The sequence below is a fragment of the Chiloscyllium plagiosum genome, unplaced genomic scaffold (genome assembly GCF_037043375.1).
Source record: "Chiloscyllium plagiosum isolate Xiang-an unplaced genomic scaffold, Cpla_swu_hap1 HiC_scaffold_4, whole genome shotgun sequence".
NCBI lineage: Eukaryota > Metazoa > Chordata > Chondrichthyes > Orectolobiformes > Hemiscylliidae > Chiloscyllium > Chiloscyllium plagiosum.
The window spans coordinates 18,629,421-18,649,896 of record NW_028270142.1 but is presented as its reverse complement, the minus strand read 5'-3'; the positions used below and the strand labels follow the sequence as shown (position 1 = coordinate 18,649,896).

At 41.1% G+C, this 20,476-nt stretch overlaps 1 long non-coding RNA gene across 1 annotated transcript in view; it reads left to right on the top strand.

Moving 5' to 3' along the window:
- The window catches only part of LOC148150085 (uncharacterized), a 59,953-nt gene extending 42,863 nt beyond the window's left edge, over positions 1 to 17,090 (top strand). The window contains exon 3 of the long non-coding RNA XR_015756818.1: positions 17,004 to 17,090. This is a non-coding gene — a long non-coding RNA (uncharacterized LOC148150085). The remainder of the gene's footprint in view (positions 1 to 17,003) is intronic.
- The last annotated feature ends 3,386 nt before the right edge of the window (positions 17,091 to 20,476 follow it).

Sequence of the window (20,476 nt, the reverse complement as noted above, 5' to 3'; positions counted from 1 at the left end):
TTTATTTCTGAGGGATGCAAGACTCACTGAATTTCACTGAAACCTCAGCATTAAGGAATTCCCTTCTACTTGCATGTAGGGCATTCAAGTGCTTAGAAAACATGATCCCTTCCCTAGCCAGGGGATGATCATCCATTGTGGATTCAAAATAGTATGTGGTAATCCCAAAAACAACACTTGCCTTCATTGCTCAGATCAATGATTATAGGAATTGGGATGTCATGTTGAGGTTGTACAGGACATTAGTGAGGCCACTTTCAGGGTACTGTATACTGTTCTGGTCACCCTGCTTTGGAAGGATTTTATTAAATTGGAGGGGGTTCAGTGAAGATTTACCAGGATGTTGTCGGGACTGGAGGGTTTGCGTTATAAGGAGAGGTTGGATGGGCTGGGAGTTTTTTCACTGGAGCAAAGAAGGTCGAGGTGTGACATTATAGAGGTTTGTAAAATCATGAGGGGCATAAATACAATAAATAGCAAAGATCTTTTCCCTAGGGTGGGAGAGTTCAAAGCTAGCGGGCATATTTTTCAGGAGAGAGGAGCAAGATTTAAATGGGATCTGAAGGGTAACTCTTTCACACAAAGGTGGTTTGTGCATGGGATGAACTGCCAGAGGAAGTGATAGATGCAGGTACAGTTGCAACATTTAAAAGACATTTGGATTGGTACCTGAATAGGAAAGTGTTAGAGGGATTCGTTTGAGAAACTTGGTTGGCATGGACGAGTTGGACGGAAGGGTCTGTTTCCGTGCTGTATGACTCTATGACTCTATAATTTATATGGATTGTACCCCTAACCATTTGCAATGAGTTATTCTAATTTACTGCCCATGCCAGGTTAGATGTTTGTACAAGATACGATTGGTCCACTAGGTTTTATGAAGCATCTCATTTACTACCATGTGGTTTTCTTCACACACTACATTATCAAAGTGACTTTCTGTTGCCATGTCCACCACCACAATGATCATATATGTGTCATTATAAAACTGCACCTCGTTTCTTCAGAAGTTTGCTCATGTACTCAGTTTGATCTCTATCCATTTCTCCATTAACTTATCCACTGCATTTTTTTCTCTTTATTTCATATTATTGTGGATTGATGAAATCTAATTGCCCAGATTGTCTACAAATTGAATAAATTGAGAATTATTAATGGATGAAAACAGAGAGGTCAGGAATAAATGGGTCATTCTCAGGTGAGGAGGATGTGACTGGTGGGGTACCTGGAGTCAAGATTGGGTGTGGGGCTCCAGGTTTTCACAATCTGTATCAATGATTTGGATGTGGGGATGAAATGTAATATTTCCATTTCGCTAATGATACAAACCTAGGTGGGAATGAGAGCATAGAGAAAGTTACAAACAGATTTCAGGTGTGTTAGACAGGCTGAATGAGTGAACAAGAGCAAAGCAGATGGAATTTAAAGGGGAACAATGTGAACATTGCCACTTTAGTAAATAAACATAGATGCAGGATATATCTTAAGTAATGAGAGATTGCTAAGTGTTGATGTTGAAAGGAAGTTGAATGTTCTTGTTAATAATTCACTGAAAGCTAACATGAAGGTATAACAATCAATTATGAAGGCAAAATGATATGTTGACCGTTATGGCAATATGAGTAAAGATATCGTGCTGCAGCTGTATCAATGCTTGATGAGACTGCTTTTGAGGTATTGGATCCAGTTTTGGTCTCCTTACTTTAGAAAAGATATACTTAGCGTAGACAGAGTCCACTAAAGTAATTCCTGTGATGGTGTGATTGTCCTACAAGGACAATTTGAGGAAGCTGGCTCCATATTATCTCAGGTTTAGAATAACAAACACTGATGTCTTTAAAGCAAAGAAGATTCTTATGAACGTCAACGATACGGATGCTGGGGAACTGTCTGAGTATTTGGAGAAAGTGCAGACTGCAGTTGCTGCAGATCAGAGTCTAAGTGTGGTGCTGGAAAAGCACAGCAGGTCAGGCAGCATCTGAGGAGGAGGAGAGTCAGCTTTTCAGGCATAAGTTAACATGTTGTGCGCATTCCTGATGAAGGGCTTATGCCCAAAACTCTGATTCCCTTGCTTCACGGCTGCTGCCTGACCTGCTGTCCTTTTCCAATGCCACACTATCTGAGTATTTGCACTACCAGAGGACGCAGCCTCAAAATAAGAGGTAGATCATTCAGCACAGAGGAATTTCTTCTCTGAGGGCAGTGAATCTTTGGAATTCATTGCCTTTGAAGGCTGCCAATGCTCAGTCATTGAGTATATTCAAGGCAGAGATAAACATTGAAGTATTTTGTGAAATGTGAATAGTGCCAGCAAATGGCGTAATGGACAAAGACCAACAGTAATTAATTTGAATGGTGAAGCCATTTTGTAGAATTGTCTTATGTGCACCATAGAACTTATCCTCTCCGCATGCACAGAGCTTGGTATGGCAACTGCTCTGCTCAAGACAGTAAGAAATTACAGAGAATTGTGAACACAACCCAGTCCATCACACAAACTAGCCTTCCTTCCATTGACTCCAGCTCCAATTCCTGCTGCCTCAGGAAAGCAATCAACAAAATCAAAAACCATTCCCACCCTGGTTATACTCTCTTCCATCAGGCAGAAGATACAAAAGTTTGAAAACATGTACCACCAGATTCAAGAACAGCTTCTTCTCTACTGTTACCAGACTCATGACTGGACCTCTCATATTAAAGTTGATCTTTCTCTGCACCTTCTCTGTAGCTGTAATACTATATTCTACATTCTGTTTTATTATCCTGGTGTAAGGTATGATTTGTCTAGATAACACGCAAAACAATACTTTTTACTGTATCTTGGCACATGTGATAATAATAAACCAAATTAGGGTGAGCAATCAAATGGCCATTCTTGTTATTTCTTATGTTTCTGTAATCCTGTGAGGCTACAGAATTGATGAAATATTATTCTGCTAATCATGACAACTCACCACACCTCATTGATGCCTAATTTTGAGGTTCTCATTCTCTTCTGAGTCCATCTGAAAAGGCAGAGTATCATGCTATACGATAGAGGAGGTCCCCAATGTGAAAATGGGGCATAGTCTCTACAATGCTTTGCAGTGATCACTCCTACCAGTTGTCATGGATAGACGATTGTGAGAGAGATAGTGGACAGATAGTTCCCTTGGTTCTCTCACTATTTACTGCTAGTTCAGTCTGGCAGATATGTTTTTCAGGACTCGGCCAGCATTGTCAGTAATGTTGATCCCAAGCCCCTTTTAGTATTGAACATTTAAGTTCCCCCACCCCTACCACCTCAATTTGTTTTTGTAAACAGTGTTAAACATAAAGGAGCACTAATTCGTCAAGGAGGGAGATGTGCTGTCCACATTTAAGCTGATGTCATAAGACTTCATGGAGTCTATTCCACGCCATCCTGAAGGTATTTTATTGTACTGACTCTTGAGACAGGATGTTGTTAGAGGAATGTATAACATTGGCTGTATTGTAGGATTCAGTTGGGTCGCATGGTGGCACAGTGTTTGGCACTGCTGCCTCACAGTGCCAGAGACCTGGGTTCAATTTCCACCTTAGGCAACTGTCTGTGTGGAGTTTGCACATTCTCCCCGTGTCTAATTGGGTTTCATCTGGGTGCTTCGGTTTCCTCCCACAGTCCAAAAATGTGCAGGTCAGGTGAATTGGCCATGCTAAATTGCCTGTAGTGTTAGGTGAAGGGGTAAATGTAGGGGAATGGGTCTGGGTGGATTGCTCTTTGGAGGGTCAGTGTGGACTTGTTGGGCTGAAGTACCTGTTTCCACACTGTAAGCAATCTAATCTAATCAGTGAACGGATTATGTTAGGCTGTTACTCTCCCAGTTTTCGCAGAGATCTCCAGATATTAGTGAGGACAACTTCCCAGGATCAACTGGATTGGATATAACTCTGATTTTTCTCTCTCATGCTTGGGTCAGTGCCTGGTAGTCCATCTGGTCTTAGTTGTATGAAATCGCTACAGGAAAGTCAAAAAGAAATGAGTCACTTGTTAGGCAGTTTCAGAGGTCGGTCAAAAGTCAACCACATTGCTGTGGGTGTGGAACGACATGCGGGAGACCACCCCAACAAGAATGGGAATCAAATACTATGCTATTGGCAGGAATGTGATTCTTACCAGCAGTCTGGCCAACTGTATACTGACCTCACCCCAGCCTCTCGAGAAGAGTCCATGTTTCTGTAGCAACATACACTTGTACATGCATATTGTAGGCTGGAGCTGTGGATAGCGATGGCAGAGGTTCTAGTTTTTTTTCCATCAGTTGGGCTGACCAGGACTCCCTGTCACCTTTACTGTCTACCGTTGGCATGTGCCGGAAGTATTTAGCTGTTGCTAGTTAATCTGTTTGGCCACATCATGAATGCATAATGCTTAACGTTTAAACTGTTACATCAAGTCCTGGAGGGGAACATGAACTTGCAGTTTCTAACTCAAAGCCAGGGATGTTATTATTTCACCACAACACAACAGTAATTTTTAAGTGATGATTTCTTTGCCACTGACTCCACAGTCAAAAATAAACAATATTTTCCTGCGATTATCAAATAATTTCATAACCTTAAAAACCACAAATAATGAGAATCATCCCAACATTTCAAGTCACTCCTCCTGAATGTAGTTTTTCATTTCTGTTATGTTCTGGTGAATCTCTGGATGATGTCTTTGATTTGAATGTCCTTTCTATTCCCAAGACTGCATGCAGTATTCTAATTGTGACCTGGCCAATGTTTTGTAGTTATTAACACATATTTTACTCTTACATATTTTGTGTTCCTATAGTTTTCATTGGCTTTTTTTATTGTTACATTCTGCATGCACTTCAATTTACAAGCAATTGTTTTAATAATTCTTAGGTCTCTGTTTTTCCACATGTTTAAATCACTTTCTAAGAACTTATACATTTTTTAATCAAAATATATTTGAGTGATAAAAATTGTTTTGACAAGCCAACACAAATAAATTTCTAGCCTTTCCAATGGGTTGAACAATGTATGGTCTGGTTTCATAAACCTGCTGGGCAAGGTGAAAAACAGCTCCTCTTTTCCTCGGACCACTTCCATCTTTCTTTTTGACCCTATGAATACTTCAGCTACACATGGCAAGTTGCTCTGACTTGAGAAAATACCCTATGATCTGCACATCATAATTAATTATACAAAGTTCCATAAACCACATTTGTTCCCACATCAGTTAATCCCGTCTTTTTAAAAATTCTTACCTGTAATATCGTCATTGCTGGCAAGGCTAGTGTTTCATTGCCCATCACTAATTGCCCTTAAGTTGACAGGGAACCACTGTTAAACTACTGCATTCCGTCTAGTGCAGATACATGAGTGACAGTGAAGGATCAATTAGTCAGGATGGTGTCTGACTTGGGGTGGAACTTGCAGGAGCTGGTATTAGCATGTATTTGCTGTCTTATCTATCTAGTTGGTAGAGATTGTGGGTTTGGAAGGTTCTGTTCAAGGACCTTTCTTGAGTTACTGCGTGCACTTTATAGATGATATACACTGCTGTCATTGTGTATCATTGGTGGAGGGAATGAATGGATGTTTAATTGATGGGTGGAGTGCTAATCAGGCAGGCTGCTTTATCCTGGCTGTTGCCTAGATTTGTAAATGTTGTTGGAACTGCATTCACCTTGGCAAGTGGTAAGTATTCCATCACACTTCTGGCTTGTGCATGTAGATGCTGAATGAACCCCTGAGGAGTAATGAGGTGTGTTATTCATTGAAGAATTCTCAGCCTATGACCTGCTCTTGTAGCCACACTATTAATATGGTGTAGTCTGCGATGTAAACATTCTAGGTTTTTTAAATTTTATATCACATAACTACTGATTGCACCACACACGCAACTCTCATTCTGGGTCTCCCCTAACCTGGCCAACACCTTGCCTCCTCTTCCAGATTTCCTGTTTGCCAAAGACATGGGAACCTATAACCAATGTAGTGTTAATGTAGTGGAGATTCAATGACTCCACCATTCATGATGATATGGTTGCTATTTTACTTTGGTCTTTTTGAGAAATGGGTTGATGTTATGATCCTCTGTTATCTCCTATTTCCTTTTATTTTCTTTGCATATATAATGTTATCAGTCTTTTGAATGTATTTAACTACTGAACTCTGGGCAACAGAATTCTACATTTTGACAAATAACACCTTTTGAATGAAGGCATTTCTCATCCCAGTCTGAATGGATAACTCATTTCGAAACTGTGACTCCATGTTCTATGGACGATCCAGGGAAAGCATCTTCCCAAAAACTACCCTTTATCTCCTGAAGAATTGTACACATCTGAACAAGATCACCACTTGGCCTTTTGAACTTTGAATATTATAGTCCATGCTTATTCATAGGATACTCATGTCCCCTCACAGGAACATCTCCCCATTTCAGGAATTGATCTGGTGAACATTCGTTGCATTCTAGGGTAAGTACACCCTTCCTAAGACAAGGACACAAATTCTGGTGTAGGTTCACCAGAGCCCTTGACAACTTCAATAAAACCCAGCAACACTGCAACATGAAAAAAGGGTTAGACCATTTTTAAAATAAATCCCTTGTGGAATTTGGGCAATGACGCCTAGCCAGCACTTTTTGTCAGTCCCCAGTTGCCTCTGAGAAGGTGGTGGTGAGCTGCTTTCTTGAACTATTACCAACAATTGACCCACAATGCCATGAGGGAAAGAATCTCAGGATGTTGACCTGGCCATAGTGAAGGAACAATAATATATTTCCCCCTTTAAAACTGTTCCATCAATTAATGCGAATCATGCTGACTGCCTTTAGCCTTAATCACTAAGAGATTTAATGATAAAAATATATGAATTACAGCTTTAGAATTAATTTATCATCAAATGTTACTTGTAGGAAAGAGCTCCAAACTTCTATCTCTCTTTGCATTGAAAAGTGTTTCCTGATTTCAGTCCTGAAAAGTCTGGATTTAATTTATACCCAATGCCCCTCATCTTAAACTCCCTAACTAACAGAAATATTTTCTAAGACAACAGGCATAGAGTTAATAGGTTAGGATTTGTTATGGAAATGACCAAACCCCCTCAAGATATGTCAAGGAGATAGTCCAGACCCTTAAATAAGATAAAAGTTAGGTGCTGCATTCCAGATGTGATTCAATTCATCACACTATTAGGCTTTAAGCAAAATGCACTTTATTCTTGCACTATAGTTAAAATACAAACAAAAGAAAGAAGAATTGGTCTAACTTTACTCTGTTGGAAAACCTAATAGAGTAATATTTGAATTAACTACTAAACAGCAACTGTTCTAATATAGTAAGATTCCATAATACACCCTTGGCAAAGGCAAATGCAGTAAAATTGATTGTCTCACATGTTCCTCCAATCCAGGAGAAAAGAACTCTATGACTATGACTTTAAGAGAGAGAGAGAAAACTCAAGATTTTTTCCTGAGGCAGAGAGATGCATTTCAGCCTCCACAGCTAACTTCAAAGTCCCAACAACTGAAAGTTAAACTAAAGCTCTAGTTCTGTGGGAATCTGACTCCACTCATTCATGTTGCTTCTAATGTTCTAATTTTAAAAAACTCCAGGGCCTCAAGCTGTTTACTTTATTGTCCTTGAATATTCAGCTCAATGCCTCTGTCTTAAAACTTCTGTTTAAAAAAGGGACAAAATACATATTTTAAAGCCATAGCTTCAACACAGATTAGAAACAAGTAGATTTAGCCAGTATGGCCTCTTTCAAAATATTGCGTCCAGTTTTGGTCACCCAGTTATAAGAAGGATATTATTAAGCCGGGAGGGCTGTGAAGAGATTTACCAGGATGTTGCATTATAAGGAAGGTTTGCGTTATAAAGAAACGCTGGGACTTTTTTCACTGGAGCATAGGAGGTTGAGAGGCAACCTGATGGAAGTTTATAAAATAATAAGGGGTATAGATTAAGTTACAGGTAGTTGTCCTTCTCCTGGGAGTTGGGATTTCAAGAACATAGGGCACATTTAAGCTGAGAGGAGAGACATTTAAAATGGACATGAGGGGCAAATGTTTTACACAGACGCTGATTCGTGTGTGGAATGAACTTCCCGAGGAAGTGGTGGATGTAGGTACATTACAAAGTTTAAAAGTCACATGGATAAGTATGTGAATGGGGAAAGGTTTGAAGGGAAATGGGCCAGGAGCAGGCAGGTGGGTCGAGGTTAAGTTGAGATGATGTTCGGTATGGACTAGTTGGACCAAAGTGTCTCTTTCCATGCTCTATGACTAAATCAAACAGTGACTTTGAATGATTAACTGCAGGCACTAAACATCTGAGCTAACCCACCTTCACTCTAACATTATAATCCCACTCATAATAAAGGCCAACCCATTAATTGCTTTCTTAATTCCTTGCAGTACCTGTGTGTGATATTTCTGTGATTCATACAATAATAGGATGTCCTTCTGATTACCAGCATTTACTGGATTGGCATAATTTAAAACTTGACATTTAAAAACATTGCATTCTACTTCACGTTCTTTCCCATTCAGTTGGCTCTTACAAATTATTTTACAATCTCTGCATCCTCCTCACAGTTTAGTACGCTACCTAATTCCATATCATCAGAAAAGTGTTTGTTGCCCTCATCTAATTGACTAATATAAATTGCAAAAGGCTGAGACCCCATTCCTAATCCTTGTGGAATATCACTTAGTGCCTATCAACACGTAAGTGACTCACTTACTTTAACTGTTTGTTTTCTATCCATTAACCAATTTGCAAACCATGTCAATGAGAATCAGGGGAAAACTTCATTGTGTGGATTCATACCTGGTGCAAAGGAAAATGGTTGTGGTTGTTGGTAGTGAGTTGTGTCAGCTCAGCTCCAGGATATCGCTGCAGGATTTTCTCAGGGTGGTAATCTAGGTCCAATCATCTTCCCTCCATCATTAGGCCAGTTCATTGGGGATTTTTGCTAATGATGGTACAATGTTCGGCACCACCCCTCAGATACTGGAGCAGTTCATATCTTTGTGCAGTAAGATCTCAAAAACATCCAGGCTTCAGCTGATAATTGACAAATAATATTCACGCATTACTGACCAACCACTTTCAACCCTCTGGGAGTTACCATTGCTCAGAAATTGAATTGCTCCAGCCAAGTAAATGCTGTGTTATAACAAAATGTCACAGGCTGGAAATTCTGTGGTGAGTAACTCACCTCCTGTCTCTCCAGAGCAGCTCAAGGGACAAGTTAGGAGTGCAGTGGAATACTTGCTACTTACCTGGTATTTAACAATACTCAAGAACATCAAGATATCATCAAGACAATGCAGCCTACTTGATTGGTACCTTACTCACTACCTTCAACATTCACTCCCTGCATCACGAACACACAGTGACGGTAATGGATTCTATCTACAAGATGTACTGCAGCAACTCACTATGTCTTCTTTGATAGCACCTTCCAAACTGATAACCTGTACTGGAAAGAATAGTGCAGCAGATGCTTTGGAGGCTTGGCCAACAGCAAGTTCTCCTCCAAGCCACTCAACATCCTGACTTGGTATGGTATTACTATTCCTTCACTGTTACTGGGTCAATATTCTACAATTCCTTTCCAAACAGTACTGTTGGTATACCTAAGTCCCATGGAGCATCACCATTTTTTCAAAAGCATTTAGTAATGCTTACCTCACATCCTGTGAAGAATTCTTTAAAAAAGTACAACCCTTAATCCCATAAATTCTAATTTTCTGTAATAACCTCTTACATGGCGCCTTATCGAATTATTTTTGAAAGTCAAAATACACTGTATATACTCATCTATCTTGCTAGTGACATTTTCAAAAAACAATAATAGATTTGTCAATCATGATTTGCCTTCAATAAACAATGTGACTATGTTATCACATCCCTAATAATAGATCCTACCATTTTTCATACAATTGATGTCGGGCTTCTCTGTTTTATCTATTTGTCTTTCCTCAAAAAGCAGTCACTTTTGTTACCTTCTAAATCAAGTAAACCATTCTAGCATTGGGAACACTGGCAATTCAAAACTAATGTCTCCACTATCATAGTAGCCATCTCCATAAAATCCCTAGAGTATAGACCACATGTGCAGGGATTTGTCAGCTTTCAGTCCTTTTGATTTCTTCAGTATTATTCTTATTCATACTAATATCCTAACACCCTTCATTTCAATTTGATACTTGATGCCTCACTACTTTTGGAAAATTTAGATATTTTCTACTATGAAAACAAACACAAAGTATTTATTTAACGTCTGTGTCATTCCCTTTCCATGCATTATAGTTTCACCTTTCTTTGTACGAATGCACCTATAATTACTTATGCAAATCTCTTCTGTTATAGAGACCAATACACACTTTTGTTTTTAGTCTCTATTAGTCATAGAGTCATAGAGAGGTATAGCATGGAAACAGATCCTTCGGTCCAACTCATCCATGCCGACCAGATATCCCAACCTAATCTAGTCCCACCTGCCAGCACCCGGCCCATATCCCTCCAAACCCTTCCTATTCATATACCCATCCAAATGCCTCTTAAATGTTGCAATTGTACCAGCCTCCACCACATCCTCTGGCAGCTCATTCCATACACATACCACCCTCTGCGTGAAAAAGTTGCCCCTTAGGTCTCTTTTATATCTTTCCCCTCTCAACCTAAACCTATGCCCTCTAGTTCTGGACTCTCCGACCACAGAGAAAAGACTTTGTCTATTTACCCTATCCATGCCCCTCATAATTTTGTAAACCTCTATAAGGTCACCCCTCAGCCTCCGACACTCCAGGGAAAACAGCCACAGCCTGTTCAGCCTCTCCCTATAGCTCAAAACCTCCAACCCTGGCAACATCCTTGTAAATCTTTTCTGAACCCTTTCAAGTTTCACAACATCTTTCCGATAGGAAGGAGACCAGAATTGCACGCAATATTCCAACAGTGGCCTAACCAATGTCCTGTACAGCCGCAACATGACCTCCCAACTCCTGTACTCAATAGTCTGATCAATAAAGGAAAGCATACCAAACGCCTTTTTCACTATCCTATCTACCTGCGACTCCACTTTCAAGGAGCTATGAACTTGCACTCCAAGGTCTCTTTGTTCAGCAACACTCCCTAGGATCTTGTCATTAAGTGTATAAGTCCTGCTAAGATTTGCTTTCCCAAAATGCAGCACCTCGCATTTATCTGAGTCTACTCTTATGTCCTATTTTCTGGTCATTTATCAATTTTTTCATTTTTGCTGAATTTTAAAATCCCCTTTCAATCTTCAACTTTCTACTCGTTTTAGCAAAATTACGGATTTATTTCTTTAATATTTGTATTGATGCTAAATCTTTAATTCTCCATATTGAACAATTTTTCTCATGGGTTTTGGTTTCAGGAAGGAATGGTTAATGGTAATGGATTAAAAGTGATTAAGAATGAGACATGTTCTTCTTGAGATCAACTTCTCTTTTCTTCTTTATTCTTCCTAAGTCAGCATTTGTTGACCACCCCTCATTGCCCTAAAGCTGAGGGGTTGACTGGGCATTTCAGAGTGTAGTTAAGAATCAACCATATTACTGGGAGTCATGTGTAGGACGGACCAGGTAAAGGCTGTATGTTACTCTAAATAGTTCCAATCAACATCCAGTTGTTGAGTCCTCTGTTGGCCACCCCTGCAAGGTTAAGATAAAGCATCAACTGGAGCTTTGAGGTCACAATGGCACTACTGGAGTCGAAACAGCATAACATATTGATCAAGGCCGCAGTCTCCTAACTCTGCATATCTCCAGTACATGCTCATGCCCCAACTACACAGTATCCAGCCTAGTTCACACAAGGAGAAAGTGAGAAAGTGAGGACTGCAAATGCTGGAGAGTCAGAGTTGAAAAGTGTGGCTCTGGAAAAGCACAGCAGGTCAGGCAGCATCCAAAGAGCAGGAGATTCAACGTTTTGGGCATAAGTCCTCCTTCAGGAATGGCACAAGATATAATTTCACACATAAGACGCGTTCATGTTACCGAGGAAAAGAAAACAAAGGAACTGAATTTTGTGGCTTCTAAATCAATTCACTTTGGTTCTATTTTAAATTAAACTGGATCTGGTTCTGAAGGGCACACAAAAATACACAATCTGAAGGATTGCTTTTAATTGAGTCCGCTGAATGGGAATGGCATGACCCGATAGTTGAACTGGCAATGAGTGTTTCTTAGGTCATTAATGATGTGGACCTATTCACCCACCCTTTCAGCAACACAGTATCTGATCTCATGGTTGAAAGGTGGCCAATGCTGGGACCAGAATTTTGAAGGGTTTTTGACATACCTGATTGATGAGAACTTGGGAAATGGTGGTGCAATAGCTCTGTATGGCATTAGTTCAGTTCTAAGAGATGATCTAAACATGAAAGATAAAGATATAAAGATATTTGAGTTGAGGTAACAAATAGCAAAGGTCACTTGCAGGAGTAATTTATGGACGGGGAGAAAGTGAGGTCTGCAGATGCTGGAGATCAAAGTTGAAACTTTATTGCTGGAACAGCACAGCAGGTCAGGCAGCATCCAGGGAACAGGAGATTCGACGTTTCGGGCCTGTGCCCGAAACGTCGAATCTCCTGTTCCCTGGATGCTGCCTGACCTGCTGTGCTGTTCCAGCAATAAAGTTTCAACTAATTTATGGACGCCCTAACTGTAGGACACAGAATACATGAAGGACTAAAGGAGCATGTATTGCAGTAATCAGGGTAAATACATGCAGATCAACCAAGCAGATTGGCATTGATGGTCTTGAAAATCTGTTCATAGAGTTATTTTGGGATAATTTCCTTGATCAGTATTTGCTTGGGCTAGCCACAGAGCTTTATCCTATAGATTTTTAAGAAGACATTTAATAACTCTTAGCAAAGATTTATCTCAGAAAGAAAGCAAGGCTCTTTGAGCAGAACATGACTTAAGGAATTTTTATTTCTCTCAGAAGGTTGTTAGTGTATGGGATTCTCTTCCCCTGAAGGCCATGGAGGCTGGATCTTAAACTTTTTGGAAGTTGAGTTAGGTGAGATTTTTGATTGACAGGACCAGATGAGACCAGAACCAGATCAGCCATGATCTTGTTGAATGGTTGAGCAAGCACCAAGGGTCAAATGGTCTACTCTTTCTCCTAACTTTGATGCTAGGAAAGGTCTCATTAATATGCAAGGATACAGGCACCAACTAGGAATGCAACTGCGGTTTCTGTGAAGGTCATGCAAGTTGTGCACACAGTAAAACCAGCCCACAAGGAGGGACAAACCCATAGCAGGGGTCACGAATGTAGGTGCTTTGTGGACTAGGAGGAGCACACATTACGCATGAAAAACCAGGTTGCCTTGGGCATTGGTTCTCATCATTTAAGTTAAGATGATAAATTTAGAAGGGGAAACATAAAATGGGAAAGAAAATGCTGCATGTATTGCTTGGGTTGAATAGCCTGTTTCTGCATTGTACATCTTACATAACCTTACGAATTTGGAATTTTTTGATTTCAGAAAATCCTTTTCCATAAGTTGAGTACAAATTTAAGAAAAACAAGAGAGAACCGGTCAAGTATACGTCATGGTTTGGATCCTGTGACAAGGGTACTGCAATAGTCAGAGACCACAGATACTTGTCAACTGCTTCTGAAAACAATAGAAAACAGACAGAGAATGAGAGAGATAATCAATCATAGAGTCATAGAGATGTACAGCATGGAAACAAACTCTTCGGTCCAACTCGTCCATGCCAACTAGGTGCTCTAAATTAATGTAGTCCCATTTGCCAGCATTTGGCCCAAATCCCTATAAACCCTTCCTATTCCAGTACAATCCAGATGTCTTTTAAATCTTTTAATTGTACCAGTCTCCACCACCTCCTCTGGCAGCTCATTCTGTACACGCACTACCCTCTGCGTGAAAAGGTGGTCCCTGAGGTCCCCCTGAAATCTTTTCCCTTTCACTGTAAACCTTTGCTCTCCAGTCTTGGACTCTTCCACCACAAGGAAAAGACCTTGTCTGTTTATCTTATCCATGTTCCTTATGATTTTATATACTTTTATGAGGTCACCCCTCAGCCTCTGATGCTCCAGGGAAAACAATCCCAGCCTACTCAGCCTCTCCGAATAGCTCAACCCCTCTAACTCTGGCAACATCCTTGTAAATCTTTTTCTGAATCCTTCCAAGTTTCACAACATCCTTCCTATTGCAGGGAGACCAGAATTTAATGCAGTATTTGGAAAATGGCCTAATCAATGATCTCTCCACGCTTCCGGCTCACTGCCTTTATTCCTGATGAAGGGCTTTTGCCCGAAACATCGATTTCGAAGCTCCTTGGATGCTGTCTGAACTGCTGTGCTCTTCCAGCACCACTAATCCAGAATCTGGTTTCCAGCATCTGCAGTCATTGTTTTTCCCTAATCAATGTTCTGTACAGCCCCAACATGACCTCCCAACTCAGATATTCAGTGCACTGACTCATAAAGGCAAGTGTACAAAAGGCCACATCGGTGGTAGGTGAGAACCCCACTGGTCCTCACATACCACCCCACCAACCTCCAGATACATCGTATCATCCTTTATCATTTCTGCCACCTCCAAACAGACCCCACGACCAGGGATACATTTCCATCCCCTACCCTATCAGCGTTCCGGAAGGACCACTCCCTCCGCGACTCCCTCGTCAGGTCCACACCCCCCACCAACCCAACCTCCACTCCCGGCACCTTCCCCCTGCAACCATAAGAAATGCAAAACCTGCGCCCACACCTCCTCCCTCACTTCCCTCCAAGGCCCCAAGGCATCCTTCCATATCCGTCACAAATTCACCTGCACCTCCACATACATCATTTACTGCATCCGCTGCACCCGATGTGGCCTCCTCTACATTGGGGAGACAGGCCGCCTACTTGTGGAACGTTTCAGAGAACACCTCTGGGACACCCGCACAAACCTACCCAACTGCCCCGTGGCTGAACACTTTAACTCCCCCTCCCACTCCGCCAAGGACATGCAGGTTCTTGGCCTCCTCCATCGCCAGACCATGGCAACACCACGCCTGGAGGAAGAGCACCACATCTTCCGCCTAGGAACCCTCCAACCACAAGGGATGAATGCAGATTTCTCCAGTTTTCTCATTTCCCCTCCCCCCACCTTATCTCAGTCCCAACCCTCGGACTCAGCACCCCCTTCTTGACCTGCAATCTTATTTCCGACCTCTCCACCCCACCCCCTCTCCAGCCTATTACCCTCACCTGTCGCATTCCCGACGCCTCTCCCCCAAGTCCCTCTCCCTACCTTTTATCTTAGCCTGCTTGGCACACCCTCCTCATTCCTGAAGAAGGGCTTATGCCCGAAACATCGATTCTCCTGCTCCTTGGATGCTGCCTGACCTGCTGCGCTTTTCCAGCAACACATTTTTCAGCTCTGATCTCCAGCATCTGCAGTCCTCACTTTCTCCCTTTGCACTCCATTTTAGTAACATCATTCCTATAGCAGGATGACTGGAATTGTATGCAGTACTCCAAAAGTGTCCACGCCAATGTACTGTACAGCCTCAACATGATATCCCAGCTCGTATATTCAATGGTCTGACTAACGAAGACAAGCATACCAAAATGCCTCCTTTACCATCCTGTCTACCTGTGATGCTACTTTCAGAGAACTATATACCTGACCCTCTCGGTCCCTCTGTTTGACAACACTCCCCAGGGCCCTACCACTAACTGTTGAAGTGCTGTTCCTTGGTTGTCTTACCAAAATGCAAAACCTTGCATTTATCGAAATTAAACTCCATCTGCCACTCCTCGGCCCATTGGCTCAGCTGAGCAAGATGCTGTTGTATTCTTAGATAACTTTCTTCAGAGTCCACTATAGCACCAAATTTGGTGTCAACAGCAAACTTACCATGCTTCCTATATTCTCATCCAAGTCATTTATGTAAATGACAAACAATAGAGGACCCAGCACTGATTCCTTCTGCATGTAAAACAATTTGAAAATCCTCAAAATGCAGAGAAAAAATTCCCACCTACTCCCCAACACCACAATTTTACAATTATGCCAAAGATATTTTCCTTTCCTATCAAATCTTTAGGTTTGGCTTTATTGCTTCTTCTCAGTTCCAGTTCCCTGAGATATGAAGCCTTTTTGCTTGACACTCATCCAACTGAGAACTGAAGTAGAGAAGAAAGATTTTAAAAAGACATGGGCGGGGTGGGGCAACTTTTTTTTACACAGAGTGGTTCGTGTGTGCAATGAACTTCCAAAGGAACTGGTGGATGTGGGTACACTTACAACCTTTAAGATATATTTCGGTAAGTACATGAATAAGAAAGGTTTGGAGAGAGCTGGGCCAACTGCAGGCAGGTAGGTCTAGTTTGGTTTGGGAAAGGACTGGTTGGACTGAAGGGTCTGTTTTTGAGCAGTATGACTCTATGACTCCATAACTCCCTGGGGTAGAGACCAGGGACATACAACCTTGTTGTATGTTTCAGTAAGGTCAATTTTTGTTCTTTTAATCTTCAGACTACAGGCCAAATTTACTGTCATCATTGGACAATCCTCTCACCGTAGGGACAAAGCTAGTGAACCTGTTTTGCATTGCCCCTATGCAAGTATATCCTCCCTTAAATGTGGACTCCAAAATTGCACATAGTATTCCAGATGTGGTCGAATTAAATCCTTGTACAATTATACCAGATTATTTTATTCCTGTACACCAATCCCTTGCAATAAACATCAACTTGCCATTTACTTTCTTAATTGCTTTCTATGTATACATGCTAACTTCCAGTGTTCCTTCCAGTCCACACATAAGTCATTCTGAATATCAACACTTACAAGTTTCATGACTTTTAAAAAATACCCTGCTTTTCTCTTCTTATAAGCAAACTCACATTCCCCCACTTCAGCTGCCACCTTCCTGCCTACTCACCCAGTCTATCATTGGTTAGGTCACTTTTGGAATACTGCATTCAATTCTGGTCTCCTTGCCACAGGAAAGATGTTGTGATACTTGAAAGGATGCAGCTTTGGTGGTGTGATGGTCCAGCCAGGATTCCAATGGCCCTGGGTCCAACGGCTTCAATGTCAACTTTCTGCAGCGGTGGAGAATGTGGGTCCTGTCTTCTCCTTGAAGATAGACTTTGTCTTAATTTTTAAATTCTTTTCATATATGATTTCTGTTATTAATATAGGTACCAGAGTATAGTGACTTAAATACTGTTCGCTGTATTTTGTGACAATAAATTACTTTTCTATTCTATAAACTACTCAGTCAATGTTTACTGACACTCATTATTCCCAGTCTCCACACTTACTCGTTCTACTGTCTGACTGTAACAGTGAGAGACTAAAGCTTTCATTGATGAGATCAAGCTGCCTTCTGGGTATTCCAGATTCCTGAAGAGTTGAAAACCAGAACTGAAGGCCCCTTTTTAGGCTATGCATGGGATCAATGCACATCTATAGCAAACACAAAAATCATCTAAAAAATAGCTTGACTCCATTTTGGGTCAGACTTTCTTCAGTTATCCTTGAAATGCAAAACGTCAACATATTATGTTCAAATTGGGCAACAATTTAATTACTAATGCATAAATGAATTATGAATAGGACTAAGTGCTTCAGCCCCTTGAGCTTGCTTCACCATTCAACTTCATTTTCCCATCTATCTCCAATAACCTTTGATTCCCCTGTCCATGAACAACTACCTACTTCTGTCTCAAAAATACTCAATGACCCTGCCACACCATTCTCTGAGGAAGTGAGTTTCAAAGACTTTCAACCCTCTGACAGAAAAAAAAGTCTCCTCATTTCTGTATTTTATAATATAGTTCCTTTATTTTAAAATAACATTACCTACTTTAAGTTTCTGATATAAGAAGAGACATTCTTTCAGGATGCATACTGTCAACTCCCTCAGGATTTTGTTTGTATCAATAAGATCACCTCTTATTCTTCTCAACTCCAACTTATCCGAATTTTCATAATAACCATCCCATCCCAGCTACTCATGCACTCTCACCATCATTTCCCTTATTGATATCTTCTGTCACCTCTTTTAATTTTATCTCATGCTCCCAAACCTTGTTGCTCCCACTATTTAGTTTACTGCTTTCCCTGGTGAAGCAATTATATGATTCATCAGTTTTATTTGTAAGAGTTCTGACCTGTTGGAGTAACAAGGGGATTGGATAAAGATAGGGGCATGATATAATATATGTAGACTTCCAAAAAACCTCTGATAATATGCCAAATAATGGATCTGTCAGCAATATTGACACTTCAGAAAAAGGAAGAAAATTGGCAGCACATTCACTGAATAAGAAACAGAGAATAGTTAGAATCACTACAGTGTGGAAGCAGGCCATTCAGTCCACACTGACCTTCTGCAAAGCATCCCACCTCTATAACCCTGCATCTCCCATGGATAGTCCACCTAGTCTGCATCCCTCAACGCTACAGGGCAATTTAGCATGGCCAGTCCACCTAACCTGCACAGCTTGGGACTGTTGGAGGAAACCACACAGACAGAAGGAAAATGTGCACACTCCACACAGACAGTCACCCAAAGGGAAATTGAACCCAGGTCCCTGGCACTATGAGGTAGCAGTGTTAACCACTGAACCACCGTGCTGCTCTAGTTGCATTCCTGACTGATGAAAGGTAAATAGTGGAGTCACCGGTGGGTCAGTATTTGAATCACTGCTTTTCTTGATTTACATTAACGACCTAGACAATGGTGTGCAAAGCATATTTTTGAAATCTATCAATGTCACAAAACTTGGAAATATTGTCAACTATGGATATCATCATTATGCGTGCGGACACCTCCCACCATGTATGTGGCAGGTACTCATGCGACTCAGCCAACGTTGTCTATCTCAAACGCTACAGGCAAAGATGTCCTGAAGCATGGTACATTGGGGAAACTGAGCAGACTATGGCAACGGATAAATGGGCACCGCACAACAATCAACAGACAGGAGTGTTCCCTCCCAGTTGGAGAACACTTCAGCAGTCCAGGACATTCGACCTCTGACCTTCGGGTGACCATCCTCCAAGGCGGACATTGGGACAGGCAGCAGAGAAAAGTGGCCGAGCAGAGGCTGATAGCTAAGTTCGGTACCCATAGGGAGGGCCTCAACCAGGATTTGGGTTCATGTCACACTACAGGGTGACCACCATTGCACTATACACACACACACACAGACATGCACACAGACACTCACATACACTCCTACAGTCACACGCACTCCTACACTCACACATGCACCCTCTCACAGACCTAAACCCTTTACACTCACACACACATATAAACTATTTCTCACAGACACTCGCAACCCCCCATCCCAGACACACACACACACCCCTACACTCACACATGCACTCTCTCACAGACTTAGACCCCTTTACATTCACTCACTCACACACATGCACATATACACATATACATTTGTGGGGTGAATTTGTACTTGCAGAATTACATTGTACTTTGCTCAAAAACTGCATGAATCCATGTAAGACTCTGTTAACTCAGTTTTTAGATTAGAATCAGTCTAAACATGATGGCACAGACAACAACACACAGGGGGCTAACACCTTCAACACATTGTCTGGGCTGATGCCAGTTGTTAAATTTAATCTGAGAATGTAACTTTAAAAAAAAAGGTTTTGTGATTTACAGAGGAAAGAAGTGAAACTAACATGGTCATCCTAACAGATGGTAGACTTAACAAACTATCAAGGTATTTTTCAATGTACAATTTCAATTACATTACACTGTAAACTTTTGCTATAAATTCTGTGTCATACAATTATGTACTCCACAACCACTTGATGAAGGGGCAGCGCTCCGAAAGCTAGTGTTTCCAAATAAACCTGTTAGACTAAAACCTGGTGTTGTGTGATTTTTTTTAACTTTGTACACCCCAGTCCAACAGTGGCAATTCCAAATCATGAGGAAGATAGTGGTAGACTTTAAGAGGATAAAGACAAGCCAGTAGATTTGAGGGGGGACAAGTGACAGATTAAATTTAACATGGAGAAATCTGAAGTGATACATTTTGGTAGAAAGAATGAGGAGAGACGTTCTAAACTCAAGGAGATGATTTAAAGGAGCAGAGGGATATGTCAGTGACTATGTATAAAACATTGAAGATAATGAGTCAGGCTGAGAAAGTCATTAAAAAGGTCTTTGGTATGCTGGGCTTTATAAGTATAGGCATGGAGTAAAAATGTCAGGAAATTACGGCAAAGCTTTGTAAAGAGCAGTTCAGTGTCCATTGGATTATAGTGTCTTAGTCTGGGAATCACAATTTAGGAAGGATGTGAAGAATTCAGAGAGGATGCAGAAAAGATTCATGAAAATGGTTGCAGCAGGGATATGGAACTTCAGTGATGGCTACATTGTAGGAGCTGTTCACCTTCGAAGAAAAGCAGGTTGAGAAAAGATTGACAGAAGTACTCA